General features: G+C 45.5%; 1 protein-coding gene across 14 annotated transcripts in view; it reads right to left on the minus strand.

The window, feature by feature from the left end:
- The window catches only part of KCNS3 (potassium voltage-gated channel modifier subfamily S member 3), a 190,646-nt gene extending 172,860 nt beyond the window's left edge, over positions 1-17,786 (minus strand). For 8 of the 14 annotated variants that reach the window (XR_011526679.1, XR_011526676.1, XR_011526677.1 and 5 more), the window contains exons 1-2: positions 16,794-16,987; positions 1,161-1,267 (exon numbers count right to left, since the gene is read on the minus strand). The gene's annotated coding sequence lies outside the window, so the exon portion shown is untranslated. Of the gene's footprint in view, positions 1-1,160; positions 1,268-3,132; positions 3,274-16,346; positions 16,507-16,793; positions 17,360-17,531 lie in introns of those variants that run through there. The other 6 variants (XM_070574364.1, XM_008520242.2, XM_008520244.2 and 3 more) reach the window with 6 other exon arrangements.
- Positions 17,787-25,619: the final 7,833 nt, after the last annotated feature.

Raw genomic sequence — 25,619 nt, forward strand, 5'->3', positions numbered from 1 at the left:
TGGGTCCACCCTGAGTGGCCCACATGACTGCCGCCATTCCAGTGGCCCCAAGAAGGAATTGCCCTGGACCCTCCACCTTGCAGGAGTCCCCCTGCAGCGTGGCTGACCAAAAGCAGGGGCTTAGGCTGCAGCAAATCAGCCCACCTGGGGGCTTTTGAGTGTACCCTCGGCCTCATCTGTCCCCATATTTTCAGTGGCTGATGCATCAAACATCTGCACTAACACAGGGATAAAATGAGCAACGAAAGCAAGCAGTTTTGGAGGGAGTAGGGAAAAAAAATATTACACAACGTTAATAGTGGTGTAAATCAGTTAAAGGAAACCTCCTGGAGGACAGCGTAGCAACGTGTATCACAAAATCCCACAGTCTCACATTTTGGAATATATCCTGAGGAAATAAAGCAGACAAGTGTGCAAGGATGTAAGTACAAGGATATTCACTGCATCATGAATTATTCACAAGAGTGAAAAGTCAAAGGCAACCTAAACCCCCGTCAACAAAGGAATGGTTCAATAGATTCAGAGGTGGCCATGCCGTGGAAGACTCTGTGGCCATTACTAATGCTGAAATAATGACAGTAAGAGCTCCCACGTACTGAGTCAGGCCCTGAGTTCTATGGGTCAGAACACATTTAATCCTCACAACACTTGTACAAGTAGTATTTATAGTGGATTCATTTTACAGATGGAGAAACTGGTAAATGGAGAAAACTATCTACAGGGTCAATAGCTTATTAAGTGATAGCTTCAAGTTTAAATTCAAACAATAATGATCTAAAGCCATTCTCTTAACCACTATGCTCCACTGCCTGGAGACTCATGAAAAGACAGTCACAATATGCTAAGTGAAAATAAAAATAAGTATAATACAATATATGGCTTGATCTGATCTTTATAAAATATGTATGACTTTATAAAGTGAAAAAAAAATCTGTAAGAATATACACCAAAATGTTAAATACATTCTGTCTGGATGATGAAATTTGGGGTGATTTTTGCTTTCTATTCTGTACCTCTCAACAGTGTATGAATTTCTTTACAAGTATTATAAAACTCTTATGAAAATAGTTATTCTACTTGGGAAATAGGAAGTCCTAAGCAGCCCTGGTCGGTATTGGGGGAGGGGAGAGGGGGGTGGGATGGACATGACGTGAACTTACGGATTTGGGTGAGATCGAATGCTCCGCGGATGTCCTCCTGTGTCATCTGCAGCTTCTGCTTCTGCTGTTCATTCACGTCTGCTTTCTGGCAGGCATGGTCCTGTGAACTACGAAGACAAAAGACAACATCACTCTTGCCCTCAGAGCTTAAGGAGCTTAGAAGAGGTTGTAGGAGGGTAAAGAGGTAAATAAATAGCTGCACTACAAGGCAGCGTATGTCAGGTATCACGAGGAGAGGAACCAAGAAGGTGCCACAAAAGTTCAGAGGAGGTAACAGGTCCCTCCGGGAAGTAGGGACAACCACATGAACAGGTGGCATTTGAGCTGAGCCCTGAGGTCGGGTCAGATATGAACAAGTAAAGGAGACAAGTAAGAGTAAGGCCACTCTCCAAGGAAAGGCAAGAATACGTGTAGAGATGTGAGGGCTAGAAAGCTGTGGTATGTACAGGGAGCAGAAAATACATGAGTTTGGCCAATATGTAGCCACATGACCCAGAGATATTTATATAGATTATTTCTTCTTAGAATATAAAGAACTCTGCCCTTACCATCCACACCTGTGTGAGCTAGGAATTAACCGAGGTGCAAGATGTCACTAGGAAAGGAGAATGGATCTCACGTGCCATACAGAGAATCTGCTGAAACTAAGGGACCATATCCCAGGTCTCCGAACTATTTAGCCACAAGGAACCAGTCAGAGAAAGATAAAAAAACCTCTTGGAGCTATCACTGTTCCTAGAATGTCTCATAATTTGGAGGTTGTCACTGGGTTCCACAGTCCACCAGGAAGTGCAGTGACCTGAAATGGCAAGCAGTGAATTCCAGCAATTCCTTCCGACAATGCAGAGAGCGACACAAGCAGAAACATCGCAACATTTCATTAGATCACCCCATGCTCTTTTGTATCCCATTTAATCTATTTCCCACCTAACAGAGCAAGGGTCTGCACAGAGAATTCAGAAGGTCCTTGAAATTAGATGGGAAAAAAAAATCTTGATTTTCACTAATCTTGAACTGAAATTTAGCAATTCCTCCATTAAAAATGCAGGCAGTGGGCAAGGGCAGTATTGGCTGTACCTGTGACTTCACCCCGACAGAAATCCCAGATAATTTCATATCATATCAGAGTTGTTGCAGGTCTCTCAAAATATCACGTACATTCATGATTTCTTTGGAATCACAGTAGTTACAGACCTACTGCTAGATTTACTTTAAGGAGTTAATAAAGAAGCACGTATATTGCTAAATCACAAATTGGTTTAAATATTTTGATAATGGTATTTCCATACAATTGGATTCCCTTATATCCTATGGCTTTTATTTTTGCATTTAAAAACGCTGTTCTGACAAGTGGTCCCTAGGCTCCCCCAGACTACCAAAGGGATCCCTGGCACAAAAAGGGTTAAGAATCCCTTAACTAGAGATCTTGTTAGAATATGTCACATCGTGTCACTCCTATGTTTAACCCTTCAGTGGTTTCCATGTTACTCAAAGTAAAACTCCCTTCGCTCCCCCACTGTACTCATCTGACTTCATCTGGGACTCCTATCACTCTCTTTCATTACCATGCAGCTTACTGGTCTCCCTGCTATTCCTTAATCATGCCAAGTGAGGCGCATTCCTGCCTCAGGGCCTTTGCACGGGCTGATCTCTATGCCTGGAATGCTTTATCCCCAGGGGATTGCATGGCTTGTTTCCTCACTTCTTTCAGATCTTAACTCAAATGATATCTTCCAAATGAGACTTTCCTTGGTTACCCTATCTAAAATAGCCCCCAACAAAATTCCTGTTTGCCCTCTTTGCTTTATATTTTCTCTTTAGCATTATCATGCCCTAAAATACACTTAGGGACATATATTTTATTTCTTTATCTTATTTATCGTTTGTTTCCCCACTCAGATATGAGCTCCATGGAGGCAGGAATTTGTGTCTATCATTTACACCACCATGTCCCAAGTACCCAGAACCTCACCTGACACACAGTAGGTTCTCAAAAATTATTTGTTGAATTAATTGATGAATCAATTAGTTGGTTGACATTTGTCACATGGCTTGGCTACTGCCTGCTTCCATTCCACGTCGAACTTTAAAGTCTCTCTTGCCCATTGCATTACTGGGAGAAAAGAAAAATCACAGCAAATGTGCTTTTGAAATAGTGGTCACCACAGAAGCAAAGCAGTTTATTTATTAGCCGCTGAAGAAGGGCGATATATTTTTTTCCTTAATAAAAAGAGTGTTCATCAAAGACAAGATAGATAAGTTCTAACACACTCAGAAGATAAGATTTTGGATCAAGTTAGATCATAAAACAAACACAAAAAAGTAAATGGAAAAATTGGCATATGGCATAAAAGCAATAAAAACACCCTACGCCAGATTGCAATAGAAGTGATGCTGATTAAGAGCATCACGCAGATTCCACCTGGAAATGATAAAAGAAAATGGAAGCGTACAGACACATGAGTCAACACAGGGGATGAATCACCACGTGGGCACTGCTTGACTTAACCTGCTGTTGTTCCAACGCAGACCTACCCACCTTAAGGCACCGCTGCTTACGTATTAAAAGAGCAAATATGCATTTAACACTGGTAAGATCTGAAGTTGGCAGGGCTGTCTTCAGACGTAAAGCACTTCACTCCATTCTATACCCTGTTTTAAGAACTACCAAGGCTAAGACTGGACTCCTTGTAGTTATAAACTGTAAGTCAAGGACAAATAAAGAAAGTGTTATCATATCACAGGTGTCCTTATACGGATATGCACAAGTCGCTCACATATTAAAAAGTAACAAAATAAAATCTCCCAACCGCAAATTCCTCTTTGCAACAAAGCTTCTTGAAATCATTTTTTAACATGCATCCTTCCATCTGCTCCTACAAATCTTGCCCCAACGCTCCACTAAGTGTTTAGGCTAAAGGCAGCTCCAGGTGACCAAACCTCAAAGACACTACTCATCTGCATGTGACTGATTTGTGCCAGGCATTGTCACTGCCAACCTCTCAGCCCTGCAGGTCACTGACACCACTTGTCTGACTACTCATTCTTGGTTTCCTGGGAAACTCTGCTTCCTCTTCCCAAACCTTAAATCTGAGGTCATACAATAAAATACCTGCAGGGGCAGGGCAGGTGTCCAGAATGAAAAAGAAGAGGACACCTGGCCACTGTGACAAGCTAGAGAGCACCGGCACTGCAAAAAGGGGACTGCTAGCCCTTATCTGTCGGCATCACCTGGTCGGATTGCACACATTGTCAAGAACACCCACAAATCTTATTTTTACGGGAAATTTCTCAATTTTTTAAATGTTGGCAACTTTCGTTTTTACTATTTTAATACTGTAAGCCAAATCAAACAGATCTGTAGCCTGGATACAATCTGCAGGCCTCAAATTTGTGTCCTCTCCCCACCCCACTGCACCCCTCCATGAGTTCCCCCGACCCTCTGCTCTTCACCCCAGGAATTTCATCTAACTAGGAGCCCAGATGTGTATCTCCAACCCAGATCTGACTCCTTCATTTCGAACTCATATAACTGCCTGCTGGACATGTCCATTTGAGTGACCCATTGGGACATTCAAGACGTCTCTCAAATCCCTTTCCTTTCTCTCTCCCTCCTGCCTCTGCTTTAATTCAGACACTCAGTCATTTTCCATGGTTTACTACAGTAGACTTCTAATTGCTCCCCTGCCTTAGACTTATCCCTATTCCCTGGCCTCAAATTCATTCTAAAATGCACAGGCTTAAAGTCCTCTTGGCCTTCAGGATAAATTCTGGGTCCAGACTGCTTGAATACCAGCTTCACCACTCACCAGCTGTGTGACCTTGGGCAAGTCATTTAAGTTCTCTGAGTCTCTGCTTCCTCATTTGTAAAATATGGATACTAAATACCTCCTATCACATAAAGCAGTTAGGAGGATTGAAAATGAGATAAAAAAATAAAGTCTTCGGTGCTTGGTATTGTCATCAGTACTGTTCATCCCTTATCCTCGCCTGCCACAACCCAACTCAAACTCAAGAACTATAAAGAATTACTTGAAATTCTCCAAAAGTGCCTCGACTTCTCACTTGTCTGCTCAAAATGGCCTTCAAGATTCAGGTCTATTACATTCTCCAGAACCAAGCCCTGACCCCAGACCTCTCCCTACCCCAAAACCTGGCCCCCCCGACCCCATCCACCAGTGCCTCTCTCCATCCGAGTATTTAACTTGCTGAAGTGCAGTAGAACAATTTCCTCAAAGCCTCTACCACGGCACTGTGGGCTCCGCAAAGGCAGGGCCTGTTTTTCCTTAATCTTTGCACCCTTAATGCCCAGCAAAAATACTGAATGAATGAATGATCTCCTTTAATCCCCAGGTCACCCCAAAGAGGCACCCACCGTTTATGGATGAGGAAATTGAGGTTCAGAATGGTTAATTATGGAAGGGAGGTGGCAGCCCAGAGCCCATGTCCGGCTCTCCCAGTGAGGCCCGTGCTGGGGAAGCTGGTCACACTCTGCTCCTGTGGGCGGTGGTTTGCTGTCTGTCCTTACGCCCCAGGCTCATGTCCCTAAAACAAAATTTACTTTTGTCTTGTCTCCCGAAATGAGTGTGGGAAGAACAAAAATGACTTTTTATCATTTCATGCTCTTTGTATGAAGAGCTACAAAGGTCATTGCATAGAACACAGGTGATCATGAGAAAACTCACGATTTTTTCTGTGCTAACCTCTATAAAGAATATACACTCAATTGTTTTTATAGTGTCTGTTACAAAATAACTTTTTGATAGTGCTTACTCTGTACTAGGCACTGCTTCAAACACCTTATTTTATCTACCTTCAGGCAGATGCTATCATTATCCCCACTGGGCAGATGGAGAAACTGAGGCCAGAGAGGTTAAATAACTTTCCCAGACAGTAGCGGTGGAGCTAAGATTCAAATTCATAGGTGAGAGCACAGACTCTGTACCTTGATTTGAACCCCAGTTCTGCCACTTTCTAGTTTATGATTTGGGTAAATTATTAAAATCTCTCCTTGATGTTTCCTCATCTGTTGATTGAGAGATAGATAGATAAATAGATAGAAAAAGTAATATAACCATTTAATAAAAGATATTGTTATGAGAATTAAATGAGTTAGTATTTATATCACATTTATAACAGTGCCCAGCACACAAGTGCTATATAAATATTTATTATTATTACTTTTATCATTGAGTGTTGCCAGAGCTCTGAGTGGCATCTGAGTGAGAACTGGATTCTAAGCACACAGAAATTTCCCCCTCTATTTGACGCTATTTTGACCCCTCCAGGTAGACACACCAGTAGCAGGACCACGGCAGCATCACTGGGAAGCCAGCAAAGCTCGTCTGCAGGGCCTTAGTTTCTTATGTCCTGTCAGTACATCCCTTGCTCCCTTTCAGCAAACACGATCCTGGTGTTTGCTCCCTGTTCCCCTAAGAGATTAGTCTTTAGGCTCTGATGTGAATGCCTCCAAGCATTTCCCATTTCTATTAGGGTTCTTTGGACACAAGCAAGAGCAACTGGTGTTAGCCCACTAAACAAATTCAGCTTACTTCAGAAGTCTACATGAAGCTCTCAGGGTCAAACAGAAGTTTGAAGAAGCACACCTGGCTCCTGTCTGTTCACTTCAGAAGGACTTGAAGGCAGAAACAACTCATGGAAGAAGAGGTTTGGTCAGGGAGCCGCCACAGGAAGGAACACATTCAGTGGTCTCTTCCATCCTAGAGTAACTCCATTGACAAAGTGTCTGATAGGCTGGACTTATGCCACCTGCCTACCCAATGGCTGGACTGGGGCAGGAGGAACCTCGGAGGATGTCCTTATCGTGTAGCATCCCACCAAGACAACATTCAACAGGGAGAGATAATTACCCAAAGGAAATTAGGAGGCTTCAGGAAGAAGAAACAGATGTGTGGCCAAAAATTCCATTCAATCTTCCCAGAGAGTTCTCCATTCTTGAACTTAAAATATAAATGTAAATTTATGCAGAGAATATAGAAGTTTAAGGAAGGTCAGACTTCCAGGAACAGGCCAAATTAACTACCTGGGTGACAGAAGCCCTTATCCAGTGTCCCCAAATCACACTAGAAGACACGTCAGTGACATTATCTTGCCCCCACTTCTCATTAATGCCCCTTTCCCCTCCACAGCCCGCCAGAGGGACTTGTCTAAACTACAAGTTAGAACGTATGTGTCTGTACTCTACACAAACCTTCAGTGGTCCCACAGCATCTTCAGGATAGAGTCCAAACTCCTCCTCTAATGTCAAGCAAAAACATCCCTGCCTTTCTCTCTGGTCTCAGCTCCCACCAATCTACTTCAAACTCCTCTGCCTCAGCGCTGTCAAATTATTTACCATCCTCAACCTTATGGTGCGCTCTCATTTCCAAACCTCACTGAAGCTGTTCCCTCTGTTCCTTTCTTTTTCAGTTAATTCCAGTTTTGTCTTCAAGAAATCAGCCCAAAATGTCACGTCTGCCGGGACACTTTCCTTTGATGTACCACACATGCACATGTGAATACACACACACACACGCGCGCGCACACACACACACACACACTTGTAATGCTAAATAGGCACCTCCCCCTTGTGTTTGCAGAATCCTACTTCTTAGCACATTGATACATAGTGATATCAGTGTCTGCTACACAGCAGCTAAGTGGGAGATGTCTGGTGTATGGATGGCTAAATGATTTTTCTGCTTCAGGGTAAAAGACAAGGATTTTCCTGCTCAAAATAGAGTGGAGAAGGCTGTTTGGGAGGTCCCTTTCCATCACATAGGTCTTCCTCGAGGCGCCAGGACGGTGGGAAGAGAATGTCTGACCAAGCTATTGTTTCTCTCTACCCAGTCTGAGCACCTGACATGTTCTGGAATTTCTAAAGGATTGTAGAAAGGCATTTATTGCTGCTAGAAGTAACAGAGCGCTTTTGCCAAATCATAAATCCTCAGCATATTTAACAACAAAACTCTCAGAGCGCCAAGCGTCTATTGCTGTAGAAAGTTGCCACAGTGACTATCTATTTCATGGCACGACAAAAAAAAGTTTCACTTAAGTTTTTAAAAGTTATAGTGAAATAAATGGGATGGTTTAATACAGCATCTTATCCATTATTTGGAAGGTAGAAAAAAGAACGTTTTTATGCTTCAGAAACATCCACATCCAGCTCCTGGAAGCCATCCTGGGAGGATGTTTTTTTTAATGCTTTGCCCAGAACTATCTGCTATGAGTAATTCCACATTTCATCAAGATGAAAAAAATTATGAAATAATGAGATGCCACAGCAATGTAAGTCAAAAGAGTTTTCAGTTTGACTTCTTAAAATTAATTCGCACTCCTCTCCTTTCTCCAATCTGTTTCCTAAGTGCGCCGCCCCCTCTAAGTTTCCAAGTTCTCCATAGAAAGAAAAACAAGGTGGGACAGAGCAGGAAGGAAGAAGAGGAGATCCTCTGAGGAGCACCCACGCCCTCCAGCGAGCACGGCGGTGACAGCTGACAGCTCAAGACCAAGCCCCGGAGACAGCTGTAGGCACGGTCTCAGTACAAGCACAGGCTTTCCCCTTGAGATGCAGAAAGAAAGTCCTTACTGCACAGGACAGAGGAGCGCAGTCGGAAAAAACAACAAGCTTGTGGACTCTGGAGTAAAACATGGCTAGCTTTACCTGTTTTCACACTCAAAGTTTCCATGTCTAAGAGTTTTCTACTCAAGTTGGTTTAGCAAGAAAAATTCAAACTAATTCTGCACTTGACTAATTGTTAGCTTCTGAAGAGATTCACAATAGAATGGTGCAAACAGGGTTTGGGGGGCATTGTTGTTGTTTGTCACATAAACTCAGAAAAAAATAAGATGGTACATTTTTTTTAAGAAGTCACCTAGTTCTTTTATTTGAAATCATAGATAAGCAATATATTGAACTGCTAAAGTTCAAATTCAGAAAATATTAGAGGAAAAGAGGCTAAAACATACAACATAAGAAAAAAATTAACTTGGTGGTGAATTTATTCTATAGTAGTAGTTCTCAAAGTGCGGTCAGGGAACCCTTGGGGTTCCTAAGACCCTTTAAAGGGTCCATGTGGTCAAAATTATTTTCACAATGAACTAAGATGTTATTTTCCTGTTTCACTCTTACTCTCTCACAAGTATCCAATGGAGTCTTCCAGAGGGCATATGATGTGTGAAAACATAATAGACTAGATGGAGAAGCAAATCTAAGAATCCCACTGTCTTCTAGTAAATCGGACAATAAATAAATTTGTAAAAATGTAAAACAGTACCGCTGAAAATTTTTTTGTTTTGAAAAAGACATTTTTCATAAAAATATGCCATTTATGTTAGCATGCAATGAGAGTATTATTGTTATTTTATATAAATTAGTAAGTAAATATTTTAAAATATATAGTTTTTAATTTCTAACATAAATATTGACAGATATAACCCACATTAACAAAAGCTTTTCAGGGATTCTCAACAACTTTTAAGCATATAAAGGTCCTGAGACCAAAACACCTGAGAATACTGTTTCATAGCGTTAGAATCTCAATTTTTTTTCCAATTTTTTATTGTGCTAAATTAAACATGACATAAAATTTACCATCTTAATCATTTTTAAATGTACAGTCAAGGGTATTATATGCATTCATGATGTTATGCGGCCTTCACCACCATTTCCAGAAAGCTTTTAATCTTGTAAAACTGAAACTCTATACCCAATATGGCCTTTTCTGTGGTTTGTTTACTTCTATCCAATCAGCTAAGCAGCCCACACTAATGAGCACTAAGTCTCTAGGGTGCGTGTCTGTGCGTATGGGTGTGTGGAGCAGGGCCCTGTTCCCAGGAGAGAGAACTCCCTCTCTTCCTTCCACACCACACAGCCCTGCAGTTCCACGACTCAAAACCATCTAATGTAATGCATTTGTGGGGCATTCTGAAACCTAACCCCAATGTCTAATAATGCTTAAGTGGGAATGATTTCCGAGTTGCTGACACTAACTGACAGATGAAGGGTTGTAAAACAGGACTTGCTTGTGTGTTCTTAACTACTGATGTGGGCAATAGGAGTGACAGGTAAAAAAACAAAACAAAACAACTAAAAGCAAACCCATTAGAGTTTAGGGCCACATTACATAACTGTGCATCCTGTACCCTTTACTTCAAAGCCCCATACAAAAGACACGAGATAAAAAGGTAAGTATGATGCACCTTCCACATTTTAAGTCTGGAGGAGCTGGGAGAAGAAAACACAGTGCTCATCATCAAAAAGATGCATCATGCTGAGATTTGATTTCTAATTAGATCAAGAAGTCTGGGGAAACTGCTTAAAAGGCGAAGTTCTCAGGCAACATATGAACTTTCATGAGATTCCTATTTTTGCATATCTAGAGATCCTACACTGCAGGATTTGTGACTTAAGGAGATGATGAGAAGGTATGGAGATATCAATACCTTTGACACTTCAGCAAAGATAATGATAGATGATAGATAGATTGATTGATTGATAGATACAAGGACACTGCCACATAATGACACTTCTCATTTACACTTTTAGCCCAGAGGAGACAAGCTTCACCAGGAAGGCTCGACCCTGAAACAGACTGGGATATAAATCTTGGCCAGGTAAATCATCACCAAAGGGAGGTAGGTGGACAGAGGTCTCATGTCAGTGACCTCATGAGGGTACCACACTTCGAAAATTGGGATCTTAAAAACCCAAAAGAAAAACACTCCCCAGAAGGTATGATTTACTGACCTCAAAGACAAAACTACTGAAATATCCTTTCCAGAACCCAGGTATCTCTTCTCAATCCAAATCTACAAACCACAGTCTTTAACCACGGAGTTCTCCCATCTCTTTGGCCAATCAAATGCCTTACCTTAAGTAAATCATAGGAAATGCTTTCAGGCTCACCTTGGTATGTCAATCAGGACTTAGGAAAGCCAAACCAGTCCAGAGAAGAATGAAAGTGAAAACGTGTAAGTATGTTCAAGCGCAAAATTTTAGTCTGCCAGCATTCTCTTATTTCAACACACTAATTATTTGCCAGGGTATAATTCAGCCTTCCTGAAAGAAGTCTTCAAGAGGGGACATACTCAAACTTACTCAGCAATTGAAGACAAGGCCAGAGATAGGACTCACACTTCTAATCTTCTAGAAGTGCTGGCACCATATAAATCTACACACAGAGATGTGCATGCGTTGATTTATTGAAGAGTTGGACTCAGCTCCCTAACCTCAGCCAAGGTCGCCTTCTCTGTAGACATGCATGTACGCAAACCCTCCCCCACACCCACCCTGTCTCTCTGTTCCCTTTCATAACCAACCTATACATGTATGGTCTTCACTTCTTCACCTCCCATTCATTTTTCACTCAGTCCAGTCTGGCTTTAGGTCCCACCTCTCACACACACCTCTTAAGTAGGCTCCCATCTGCCACACTTGAACCTCTCTAATCTTTTCTTCTCTAATCTAGGCTTCACAGGTGATCTCCTAGAAATATAAATTGGCTCTTGACACTCCCCTGCTACAAATCCATGAATTCCTTCCCACAGCCCTTGGGATAAACTCAAAGATCCTGAAGCTGGCCCAAAGGGTGCAGCATGATCTGGTCTCTGCTCTTCTCCCCAACCTCCTCCCAACCACCTCTTTTCCTGGAGTTCCTCCGACACTCAATGCTCATTCCTGCCTTAGAATCCTCACACCACTTCCACAGCCAGGGATTCCCTTTCTCCCACTTTTCACTTGATAAACTCCTACCTATCCCTCAGAATGAAGTCTTTTCCTCAGAAAGGTCTCCCCAGCTGCCCCAGCTGAACTAGGGCCCTCCCTACCCTTGTTATTCTTCCCTATGAAGTTCTCTAGAGCATTTGCCACTACTTAAATGTTTGCATTTGTTGGTGTAAGGTCTGTCTACTTGCCAACCTCCCACCCCCCGTAACTGTTTCCTTTACCCTGGGGGTACCCAGACCCTAGTATAGTATGTAACACTGGGTAAGTACTCCATACATGTTGAACGAACGGTTGTACATATTTGTATTTGTAAAGAGGATATTTATGACTACATAAGATAATTATTAAGTCAACATTGGTAATCATCTGCGGGGTGTTCAGTTGAACTCAGGTGATCTGCTCTGGATGATCAGCAGGATGCTTCATTCACTGGGGACTTCAACAAGCAAACTGAAGCCAGCTGCTGTCAACATAACTGCTTATCTATAAAACGATTGACTAAAAGCAGATATTGGGCCTTTATCATTCAATGCTTGTGCAATTAAAGACAATTTTACAGGGTGTCTACTCAGAGAAAACAAATGGTGCAAGGCTCTGCAGGATTGCAAAGAGAGCGAGCCCCTCTTGCCCACAAAGAAATATACTACAACCTAATCTACTAACTACAGCTTAGAAAAAAGAGTTTGTTTTTATAAGGGGGAGGTGTGCATGTGTTGCAAAGTTGCAAAAGGTGCTCCAGAGAAATGATAAAGGAACACAAGGATGGAAATTCTTCTAAGTCAGCTTCCATATTTGATTGCACATTCTAAAAATTGTTATTGTGTTCATCAGAATTGCAATTTCTCTCCATTCTTCACATACAGGGTCCCTGAATGCAAAAATAAAACAGCAAAAAGTACTTCCTCCTCCTCTCCAGCCCCTACTAAGTACGCTGGCAAGCCAAGAGCAGTAACCAAAAGCCAGATTCAAGATGAAATTCAAACTCCGCCACCTCCAAGGACCCTCCACTGCCCTCATTGTGAAGCAGAAAGATGACAGACTTGGACTCAGAAGACCCCTGGCTATGGCCAAGTCCACGCCTCACTTTGCCTTATTTTCTTCATCTGCAATATGGGCTTCCTAACCTCCACCCTGCCTGTCGCTTATCACACTCAGTTACTACGAGAACTGAAATGAGATAACTCGGTGAAAGTTTCTACAAACTCCAATAGGCTATACAAATGGGACAGGCATGGTGATCTTTACCAGGACTCATATTTACCACCTAGTATTGTCCTGTCTTGTGCTTGTTAATCTTTTTTCTGTCGGTCACCTCTATGATAAAACACAAGTTAAAAAATAACGAAATTTAAATTATAATGCAAATAACAAAGTGTTATCCTATTTATATTTTATAGGTATTTGCTTTTTTTAATTGAGGTAACACTGGTTTATAACATTATATAAATTTCAGGTGTACATTATTATATTTCGATTTCTGTGTAGACTATATCACGTTCACCACCCAAAGACTGATTACCATCCATCACCATACTCATGTGCCGACACATGTGTGAGTCTCAGGTCCACTGTAAGTTCAAGCTTGGAGGACATGTCTCAGATTCTGCCTGCCCTTGGTGCCTGCAGTACTGAGCACATGGCACCCACACGATAAATTTTTGTGGAAGGACTATTGGTTACCGGTTTGCTTTTTTGATGGATTTGACTCAGAGTGCAGTGTGCTGGGACATTTCTGGGTTTTTCATTGATAATATTTTCTGGAAATAGCCATAATGTTTACCTAGCCCATGATCTGTATGGTCTGTCTTCCTTTTTCCCAACCAGCTGGGCAGAATTCCATTGGAAAGACAACTACTTTGGCGAAAGCAAATAGAACATTTTTCTAGCACAGTTTTCAAGGTTTCTTTTAAGGATGAGATGGGGGGCAGGGGGCCAAAAAGCCACTTGGTAATGGCAAGCCACCTCTACCTGTCACCATTCAATGAACCCAGTCTTAGTCCTACTAAGCACAAGGCACAGTGTTGAGGCTGTAGGAATAAACAAGGAGAACAGAATCTCACAACGGCTCTGCAGCCAAACAGCCAGGATAGAATCCTGGCTTCACATTGTCCCAGTTGTGTGACTTTGCACCAGTTACTCAGTTTGTCTCTTTTCTCATCTAAAATAGGGTAATAATAGAGCCTCTCCTAAGGTTTTCATCAGGATGAAATGAGTTAACACATTGAGAGCTCTCAGTGCAGTCCTATTACACGGTAAAGACAAATATTAAACATCTGGATCCTTGTAGCTAAACAGATTGAGACTCAGAGAAGCCTAGATACTTATGTCAAGTCAAGGAGCCATACGCAGGTAGACATCAGGGCTGGACCCTAGGTCCCCAGCCTTAGTGTGTTCTCTGTGACCTCTCCTTGTGGGTGTTTCACCCAGTGGTACTCTGGAGGTACTTCCTGACACCTTATAAGTGGGGCAAAAAACACACCCACCTTCCCCTCTGCCTCAACCTACCCTGAATAGCTGTCCTCTCCTGCCAGTGACACCTCCGGCCCAGCCCCATGCAATCAGAATGCACCTAGAGGGGTTCCAGCTACTGCTGGCTCCCACGGAAATACTTCGATGAAGAAGGAAAGTCTCAATTCCTAATGGGACCGTTCTGAGGATTAAATGACATAATGCCTGGAAAAGTGCCGAGCAGAGTAGCTGGCATACGGTACCCAGCCAACAAATGTTATCTATTAAGAAAAAGAGGAGGAGGAGGAAAACCCTGTGGTGCCTGCTCTCTCAAAGCTGACACACATTCCCATCCCAAATGCCAGACACAGCGCAGACTGAGATCTCTGGTAGAACAGAGGGATGCAGAGTCTGTGAAGGATTACAGGGAAGGGCAAAATTCACTGAAGACAGAGGGGGTGGCTGGAGTCCCCATTCTTCCTCCTCTTTATTAAAAAAACAATAATAAAAAAAGAAGAAAAAGCTTAGCTGGTGCTTTGCTGGCAAACCCAAGCGTCAGAGCATTGGATTTTTAAAATTTTAATACTTCTGAACAGAACAAAGTCTGCTTCCTACCTCCCCATTTGCTCTCATACACTTGACCAGCAAGAGCTCATTAATGGCTTTATCTGGGCTGCTTTTCCAGGTAATAATGGTTCAGACGCGAGACTGAATTAAAACAGATCCCACAAATCTCCTTAGAATATGCACAGCAAGCTATTGATTCAGAGTTCTTAAGCACTTCAGCATCACTTTCTCCTCCCTATCCCAATATTGACAATTCCTAGTTCTGAAATGACAAATTTAATATTAGAAAAGGCAAAGGAAGGAATCTGGTGAGAAAAAAAGGAAGAACTGAACTAGACTGGAGCAGAAACTTCATCCCCTACAGTGTATGCTAGTGAGCAGAGCCCATGGCCTGGCCCACCCACCCTGGGCTGGTTGCAAACACAGACTGAATCAATCAACGTCCTCAAGGAGTTCAGAACCCAGGGAAGGAGAGAGACCTATACATCACACCAAGTGCAACCACAGAATCAATGCCACCCTCTTTCAGCCTGAGATACGTGGGGAGGACAGACACTGGAGCATCCGCCTTTAGCAAGGGGGCAGGTGCGCAGGAAAATGCTTCCTTCCTGTTTACTTGGGCAGGTATTTGCAAGTAGTCCAAAAAGGGGGGCAGCTAGGGGTAACTTACACAGTTCTAAGCGAATGGTCATGCAAATCGCTTAAGCAAATACATGAAAAGGGGAAGGTTTCTGATCTGGTTTTCCCCACCTGCCCCACTCTTCAGATGGTAAGATGAAGTACAAGAACCAAGAGTGGGGCGAACCAAAAGTCTACCTTCTATGAGGACAAGGAACACCCCCGCCCCCCGCCCCTCACTCGGGCATCAAATCAGGGTCCCCGGGTTATTCCGGCGGGTGAAGGCAGTTCTTTGCTGTCCTCCCCTCCTGCCGAAAGCTGCCTGAGTTAGACTCCAGCTCAGTCTCCCCAGCCGAGATGGTGGAGACACCAAGGACGCAAAAGGTGCTCCTTTCCCAAAAGAGACGAGGAGACACAAAGCTGGGGGGGGCCGGGGTGGGGGGGCGTGGTGTTGCTCAGAATGAGCCCTGCAATGCGAAAGGCGCCCAGCCTGGCTTGCCGCGGCCCCTGCCGGCAGGTCTGACTCGCTCGCCAGCCCATTCACCTCCAGAAAGAAAGGGAAGTTTCCGACTCCGGACCACCCACTCCCACCACCACCACTGATCCAAACGTGGGGAGGCTGCAGGCGACTCGATATGGGCCCTGCAAACCCCAAGCTGCTCCCACCCCGAGCGCGCCCGCAGTTCCTGGGCGCAGCACTGCGCCAGGACAAGGGCCCTGGTGCGCTCTTCCCTGCAACTGTCGCGGGGCTCCTTGCACCGCTGCAGGGCAAAGGGGAGGGGAGGAATGACAGGGAAGAAGGCGGAGCAGGCGGCCTGGAGAGCACTTACATTCGTCGGGAAAGCGCCTCCTCTTGAGGAAGGGAAGGAACGGCTTCCCAGCTAAGGAAACGCCCCAGGGATGCCCCTCCGCGAAGTGCCGCCTTTGCCTGCCTCAGCGATTCTCCCGCCTCCAGCCCGTCCTCCACTCCACCCCAACCACCCTACCCCCAAGAGCAGCTTTCCGAGGGACTCAGACACCATCCCGACTGCCCGCAGTTCGCGCAACAGGCGGATCCTTAAGGCTCCAGCGACGACTCCGGGCTCTAGGGACCGGAGGATGGGGAGCGCCGCGAGACAGGCACCCAGCAGGACGCAAAGTCCCCTGCGGGCATAGACCTTCGAGGTCGTGCACCCATAACCACGGGAGGGAGTGAGGCAGCAAAAGGTGGGGAAAGTTGAGGGGTGGCACGGTGAAGTCTCCGGAGCGCGCTCGGAGGTGGGTACACCAGCGGGTACCTGCAGGAGTCCGGGCGCTTCTGGCTGGCTCCGTTCTGCGACGCCGCCCGTCCGCGCTGCAGGGATCAGGCCTCGCCGCGCGGTCCCGCGCCTGCCGCGGCGGCGGCAAGGAGAGCCGGGTGGCCGGCGTTGGTCCGTCGGTCGGTCCCGCCTGGCAGGAGCGCGGCGCCCCGGAGCCACGGGCGGGGCGGGGCGGGGCGGGGCCAGACGTTCAGCCACCGCCCCATTAGTCCCAGCTCCGCCCGCCGCCTTGTATCGGGCCAGCAGCCTGTGCTCCCCTAGCCGAGGGCGCGGCGCTCAGCCTCCGGCGGTTGCTGCCTGCGGGCGTCAGGCCGCGCGACAGGCAGACCGATGGATGGACAGAGAGGCGGCCTTGCGGGACGCGCGCCCCCGCCCAGACTCAAGTGCAGAGTCACCCCTGGAGCGGCGTACCCTGTCCGGGTGGCAGCAGGAGCGTGCCCCGCGCTTCCCACCTGCGCGCCCTCCAGGGCTGGGAGCATCACGACCCGGTGGCCCCGGCGGCTCCGGCAACTGCCTCTGGAAAGTCGCCGCCCAGGCTACACTCTGCAAATTTGCTGGGATTTTCCTAGGAGGTCTCGAGGCCCCAAGTTGTTTTAAAACAAAGTGCGAAGGAGGAAACAGCCTCCGGTCCTTCCTATTTACCACCAGCCCAGCTGCCTGAAGACTCAGGCACAGTGCAGAAGGAAATTGTTTTACGCGCTCGATTCCTCGACTTACCATTTCAGAAGAGGTAGCAGACATATGCACTGAAAGGAAGGGGGGACGAGTCGGGTCCCCTTGCCAAAGCGTGGAAGAGGACGTCAGATGGAGATGCCTTAGGCTGAGGTTGAGGAACAAACCAGGACCTCAGCGTGTGGTCCAGAAGGCATCTCTGACCCCTCTGCAGTGAGCGAGAACGTTCAGTGAACCGCCCGGAGGAGAAATGGGACGCTCGGGGACCCACCCCCGCGCTCCCCCTCCCGCCCCCAAACTGCAGATTTTTAAGTTGTGCAGACTTGCAATAATTCTTCAGAGCCAGCTGCTCCAAGCTGTAGGCACCCAGTGTTCTCTGGGTTCCCGACCCACATCCCGCGATCTGCCAGCTGCCCCCAACCCGGCACCCGCTGACCACTCGCCTCAGAGAACCACCTAGAAAGACCACATGTAGTTCCGCTCCAGGCACTGAGCCAGGCATAGGGGAGGGCATGTGGCAAAGGGATGTATGGAAAAGGTGAAAGACACTTTCTCTGACCTCATCGAAGTACCGGATGGTGTCTGGGTTTCCTCATCATTTTTATTTGACCAAAACCCACAGTGGGAGTGAGACAAAAGGAGCCATGTTTACACTGTCTGGTAGGCTTCTAAGAGGAGGTGAAACCTGCACCTTACGGGGAGGTTTGGCAGAGGAGAGGGTAGTAGCAAGTAGAAACGGCAGAGGAGAAGCAAAAGCAAAAGCCAGTCTTCTCTCAGACTCCATCATGGTGGTCCAGCTCGTGGAAGGCAAGGTGGAGATGCAGGTGGCTGGGGAACAGGTGTTGGGGGCCCTCTGTCCCTAATCCCATGGTTCTTTGGCTCCCCTGAGCCTACCCCCTCTCTTGTGAAAGAGGATCCAAAGCATTTGTCTACACTGCTGTTTGCAAGCAGCTGAAGAAGGTAATTTTCATACACAATTCATCATCTTTAGCATAAGATCTAAGATTATTCTCAAAATATGTTTACATTTTATCAGCACCTGAGAAGAATGCTCCCAGATCTCTCCCAGCAGTTAGCTATTTAATCATTTTTAAACCACTAAATTTATCTAAAAAGTCCAGCATTGTTTACCCGAGAATGAAATATATTCAGAATCTCTAAGCACTGCAGAAGGCGTCTGCAGTGCAGAAGAGTCAGGGAGTGAGGTCCTTCTCACCAGGTCTGGATGGCGCATGTGCACTGGAGGGAAGGCACCAGAAAGGGCCCCCACCTGGCATCTGTGAAGACTGAGGACAGGAAGGACAGGCCTCCACTGTGGGCATACGAGGGGGTGGATGTAGAAAGGGTGCAGATTTGAGAGTCATACAGACTGGGGTTGTCAGCCTGCTGTACCCTGTGGGGAGCCCCGGGAGCACATCACTTAGCCCTTCAGCCCTGGTTTCTTCATCTGTAAGAAAAGTTCCTCCCTCGAGGGTGATCATGCGAAGCAAATGAAATAATAAACAGGAAAGTGCTCTATGGACCATAAAAAGCATGCCTGTTCCCTGAAAGTTTACCCAGGTTGAGCCAGGCAAAGTGATGAATGCACTCCTACACACACAGGCACACGTGCATGCATGTGCACATGCACACACACACACTGCTCTCACTCCCTGTGTCCATAGGCCCTTTCTCTGGCCTCAGTCTCCATCGCCACAGTGCATGCTCTGACCCGTCCAACTGCCTCTTTCCTCCCACACGCCCACTTCCTGCCCCATCAAAACATCTTTGTGCCACATGCTATGACATCCTATCCCCTCTTCATTAACCATGCCCATAGGAAAGCATCTAGACAAGCCATGCACTAACCTGTAAGGGGCTAACCATCAGATGACAATGGCACTCACTCCTCCACGGCTTCAGAAAGGACACCCAGAGTCATTGGAGATGCCTCAAGCACACGTGGGGTGCGTGCAGTCTGTCTGGCAGGCCTCCAGAGTCTCCTTGCTCTGATGCTTTCCCCTTTTTGAAGTCTCTCTCTCTTACCCACTTACCCACACGTCCGTGTACTCCCTTCCCTCTCCCCACCCGAACTTGTCCTTGACCTTTCATTCTCACTAAAAGTCAAATGACAGAAAACCAGCTGGCTGTCACTCCTGGAGGGAAGTTAAGTACTAATTTTCTTTTTAAATTGGGACAGGTCTACCTGTGAAAATGAAGATGCTCTCATCTCTGGGAGGAAGGTGGAGAGTGAGGGCTATTAGGAATGAATAGTTAACATTTATTCAGTTGGCGCCTCTTACTCATTACCCTTTAGCCAGCAGGCTGAATGTCACCCCAGCCCATCTGAGCACTTGAAACACTTGCAAATTTCCCAAACTCACCAGGCTTTTTCATGTCTCCCTGCATTCACAGTAGTGCTCCCTCTGCTTGGAATAGGCTTCCCAACTACCATGCCCTTCTTTGCTCAACCAACTCGCTTTCCCTCAAGCGATAAACGCCACCCACTGGAAAGGCCCCTGCTATCCTGGATTATGTATCTCTTCTCCACCCTCCCTCGGTGCCCTCTGCTTCCCTCTTTCACAGCACATACCATACTGGATTTTAGTTGTTTATCTTCAACCTCCTTAAAGACTGAATTTCCAGGACGTTTTATAAGCTCTGCACATTTGTAAAGTGAATTACTAAAGGCTCTGTCACAGGGCTGCTCGGTTCCATCTGCTCCTGAGGGCAACTGGCATTCTTTATTTTTATCTTACCTTCTATCAGGTAAAAAGAAAACACATAAACCATCACATCCGTCTCTTTGCTTGGATGTCAGGCAGCTCAGGACTGAATCTAGTTAATTAGTTAGCAGACTTTTATTCCAGATTATTGCTACAATGATCACTCTTCTTTCACAAAATTATTTTATGCTTACTTTAAATGCCCTGTTATATTATTTTTATATTGAAAGTATCTTAAATATTTATGGTCTTAAAGTCCAAAGGCTTGAATTCCAATCTGCCTCTTCCCCTGATCAGCTCAGTGATATCTCTCACTGGCTCTCTATTTGGGTCTGGATGAGATGGTCTCCAAGGGCCTTGCCAGCTCTAAAAGCTTTACAGTTCTACAGATAAAAGGACACAGTTTATCAATTATTAAAGACAGAAAACCCTGTGACAGACTAATGGCCTAAGTCTCCAGGTCAAAGAAACACTCTCCTCAGGTACTTGGAGGTGTCGTCTGAGAATCCTTGAGCATTTCCCAAGGTGAGTTCCATAGAACACCTGTGCCATGGTCCAAAGCCTTTGGGCAAGTGTGTATTACATTCCACTTGTTGATACTCATAACACCCTTTATCATAGTAAAGGCTTTGTCTGAGAAGTCAGGTCATAAAAATGCTCCAAGGGATGGACTTCCAGATGACTCATAATCTGGCCAAAACTTAGCTTTTCAGCCACATTTCGAACTCTTCGCACCTTTCTCTCTGTCTTACTCATGCCTATACATCCCAACACACACTCCAACCCCAACACACACACTCTCCACTCTTAGATTGCAGCCCACACATGAGCTCCATCTTTCCACTGTGCTCACTGTGTGCTCTCTGAGCCTTGGCGCTGCCTGGAGCCTGCTTCTATAATCCCCTTCTCTATCAGGCAAACACCAGTTTAGCCTCCACTACCATCACCCCTTCTCTGAAACTTCCCCTAACCCAAATCATATTTAGCTATTCCTTCTACTGGGCCCTGTTATGCTTTGTACAAACTTCCAGTTATACTCATATACAGTTATACCCCTGTAGTATTGTCACCTGCTTTGGATTGAGTCTCCTGCATTAAACTGTGAACTCCTTGAGGGCTGGCCCTATGTGATATTATTCATCTCAGTATCTTCAGAGCCTTGCCCATTATAGATGCTCAGTGACTGCTTTAAGAATAAAAGGATGGGTGGATCGATGGATGGATGAATGGATGAACTAAAGCCTTCAGACTTCAGGAAGGATGCACAAAGGCAAACCTAGAGGCACCAAAGACCAGATGTGTCAACTCATGGTTTTTCCTCTGGGGGAGTTCTGCACCTACCTATCTTAATAATCCTTCATTTGTATGATAGAACTTAGGATCTAGCCTTCGCTTCCAACTAGAAGAGTGAAAAGTGGCAGAGACTGCTAGGTACAACCCCATGATCTTTTCTCTTCTGCTTCCCCAGTAATAGTTTCCCCAGTGGTTACCTGGGTACTAGGGTGCCCAACTCTTCCCAGTCTGCCTGGAATTGTCTCAGTTTTAAAACTGAAAGTCCAGTGTCCCAGGAACCTCCTCAGCCCAAGACAAACCAGAACAGTTGGTCATCCTGGTAGGTACATTGCTGCCCAGGATAAAGTCCACCTGTACCAGCCCCCACGCCACTAGGGGAGAGCTTGCAACTGAATTCTTTCCCATGGGATGTCAGTGAAAGTGGTCCATCCAGTCTTTGGGACAGAAGAAATTTTCTATTAAAATTTCTTTTGAAAAAAATCCCAACTTCTTGCTGCACTACTGCAATAATGAGGAAATTCTACCATATCGAGATATGGTTATGCGAAGGAACCAAAAGAGCTTTCTGGGGGAGCAGGGTGGAAAGCAAGTGCTGATCTTGACTCACAGTAACTGGCAGGTCGCTCTCTCGAATGCACCCACTCTTCCTCTTGAAATGCAGCTGCAAATACCCATAAGCACAGGTCAGCGGCACTGACTTCTTCTTTCTTTCTTTTTTCTTTTTTTCCCCTTGGTTGCAGAAGGTTAAATTTCTCATACTTCTCAATTGTGACGTATTATCGTCATTAGCACACACAAGGCCCCTCTCCTGTTTTTTATGCTTTTTTCCCCCATTCCACACTTGCATTGCCATCCCGCCCTCCATAGGCAGCCATTCTAATATGCTTATTGATAGCCTTCCATTTCCAGGTGTCCTTGTGGAATGTGTAGGGTTGTTTCAAATGCATACATTTAAAATTTATACAAATAGTCATTCGTCTTTTATCTCAATCTTCTCGTGTGTATCATTCCACACAGTGTGGTGGCTTTTAGCTCTGTCCCTGTTGCTCTGTGCTTGTCTGGTCTGCTCCTCTTTATTACTGTTACATCATCCACTCCCCATTGATGGTGTCCAGAATGCCCCCAGTGCCCCACCACCACAAACAACACTGGGATGGACATCTTCGCACATGTCACCTTATGGACCTGGGAAGAATTTCAGAGGGTATATATATCCAGCAGCAGGATTGCTGGCCATAGGGTAAGGCCAGAACTGATATAGAAATACTGAAATATGGGGCCAGCCCAGTGGTGCAGCAGTTAAGTTCGCACACTCCGCTTTGGTGGCCTGGGGTTCACCGGTCCAGATCCCTGGTACGGACCTATGCGCAGCTTATCAAGCCATGCTGTGGCAGGCGTCCCAACATATAAAGTAGGGGAAGATGGGCACAGATGTTGGCTCAGGGCCAATCTTCCTCAGCAAAAAAAAAAGAGGAGGATTGGTGGCAGATGTTAGCTCAGGGCTACTCTTCCTCAGAAAAAAAGAAAGAGAGAGAGAAATACTGAAATAGAATACTGAAATGCTTCTGTGCTGGTTGGCAAATAGCCCTGCCCCCAAGATCCCCAAGTATCCTTCCTGTTGCCCCAACCCCTTCTTCAGGACCCCCCAGAACTTTCCACCATCCACCAACTACATAGTTAATGCCTGGTCCAGTTAGAACTGACTGTCTTTCCAGCAGTTATTAAATATTTGAATATCACCCCTGGATATGTATATGCTTAATTTGATGGTCCCAGTCCTTATTTCTCCACAGAGAAACCAAAAAAAATTACCTAAATAGTTTAGTCCAGTCTCTTGTGCTATCTTTAAGAAATTCTCAGAGCTGCAGAAACCTTGCTGATGTTCCTATCTGCTTCACCAAGGGCATGTCCTACCCAATGCTAAGCAGAGATATGGGAGCTGGTAGGCTGTGACCACTCTCCTCATATCAGAGCCAACCCCACAGGCAGCTGTGCCAGCAGGTGAAAGCCCTGGAATGAGCACCCTGAGTTTTAACTTAGCTCTGCCCGCCCTCTGTCTGCTGTGTGACTTGGAGCATTTCGCATCTCTCTCTGACCCTCAGTCTCCTCGTTGGCAAGATGCTCTCTCACATAGTGGGAGTGGGGTTCAAATACGATAATGCTGTGATGCAGAACAATATCAAGGAAAGAAAAAGCCTTTTGGTGTCAGATTCAGCATCATACTGGCTGTGTCACCTTGGCCGTCCCAAGGCCTCAGTTCTTCCTTTGTAAAATGGGGATAATTATACTTTATGATATCCCCCAATTATTATGAGACTCCATAAGCTGCCTTGACATCTTTGAGCCTCACAGGGTCCCAGAGGCTTAGCCATGAGTTCCCCTGCTCTGGCCAGATATGCCCCCCATCCAATGGAATGGCTCCCTTCCCGGCTAGTTCCTCTCTCAGCTGGATCAGTTGCACCCACCAGATCCTCGACCTAATGGCTTTCACCTCCCTGCCAGTCCACAAAACTATTCAAACTAGCCAATCACATCCTGCTGCAAGAACCTGCTGCTTGTCACTACAAAGCCTGCATCCTGCATCCCCTGCTGGTTGACTCTGCTCCTGAGTGCAGCCCCATGTGGCCCTGCATGGCATGTGGCATCCTCCTCCCCAGAGCTGTGCATGTGTGTGACCAACAAACCAACATCAGTCTCATCTGTCCAGTGTCAGGGGTCATGTATGCAGCCACTTCATACTATTTAGGGCAGAGCATCCATCCTTCACTAGCAGGGTGAATAGGAGGTGATCAGAACAGACACCTACTCAAAGAGTCGTAAAATCAAAGTGAATGATAGCTATAAAGCACTCAGCATCGTGCCTGGTCTGGTAAAAGTTTATTCCCGCAAAAAGAAAAAAGAGAGCTTAGTCACGGCAGGATGTTGTGAGAGCCAGAGGGTGAGGCACTGCCAGAACCTGGGTGGGACTGAACCAAGGGCTTTCTTAAATGCTGTTGGAAGCCCTACCTCATGCTCACTGACTCCATGTCATCCTTGCCAAAGGGGGAAACCACAAAGAAAAATTATTTCTCTTTTTCTTAGTGTAACAAGAAATGTCCTTCATAATTGAAATGGCATTGTAAGTCACCTCACCTACCTTTGGCTCAGTTTTCTCACCTGTAAAATGAGGATTTTGAACTAATAATACGCCAGATACCAAGCAAAAGAAGGGACCTCAAGAGACAGGATTGAAAATACTGATAACAGTGCTCCTCCCTGAAAGAGCTCACAATTCACTGGGATAATAGCACCTGCCTTATCCACCAAGCAGGGGGTGAAGATAACAGAGCAGGATGGTATAGCTGAGAGATAAGAGCCCTATAGAATGTGACAGAGACTGCCACTTGTCACTGAATTTCCATCCTTCCCTTCTATGTTAGGAGCAGAACTCCAGTGTTTACAGAGCAGTCATGTGCCCAACTAAACATGCTGCATTTCCCAGCCTCTCTTGCAATTAGTGTGGCCATAGCAACTTTTAACAGTCACATGTAAGCCCAAGTGTTCTCAGAGAGTCTCTTTAAAAAGAGAAGGTATGCCTTTTTCCTTCCTTTCTGCAAGTCTGGCCTAAAATGCGGATAAGATGACTGAAGCTCTGGCAGCCTTTTTGGACCATGAGAACAAGAGATAGACCCTAGGGATGGTGGAGGGTGAGCTCAGTGAAATCTGGGGCCCTCACTGCTTCTCTGATCTATTCGATCAATGCTTGCTACTGCCAGTCACTGAGTGTCTTTTACCTGAGAGAAAAATAAACAATGTATTTGTGTGTCTGTGTGTATATTAGTGCAATGATCCTAATCTCAACTGATACAATATTTAATATTGATAAATTTTATTCATGCTTAGCTCTTAAAGACCTGATGAGATTTTTTAAAAGAGAAGACTTCAAGAATTTCTTTTAGCTTCTGAAATGTCAAGTTTTATGGTGGTGCAGCATTGCATTGCAGGCATTTTCACAACTACATTTAGGAGATTCAAATCAATGTTTGGGCTCAGGTCGTTTTATGACTGAAAAGTCTAGAAAATGCTACCTTCTTCTGAACTAACAGGGCAGACTTCTAGGAGAGTAAATCTGCTGTACAGGGCTTGGGCCCAAATG

The sequence above is a fragment of the Equus przewalskii genome, chromosome 14, assembly GCF_037783145.1.
Source record: "Equus przewalskii isolate Varuska chromosome 14, EquPr2, whole genome shotgun sequence".
NCBI lineage: Eukaryota > Metazoa > Chordata > Mammalia > Perissodactyla > Equidae > Equus > Equus przewalskii.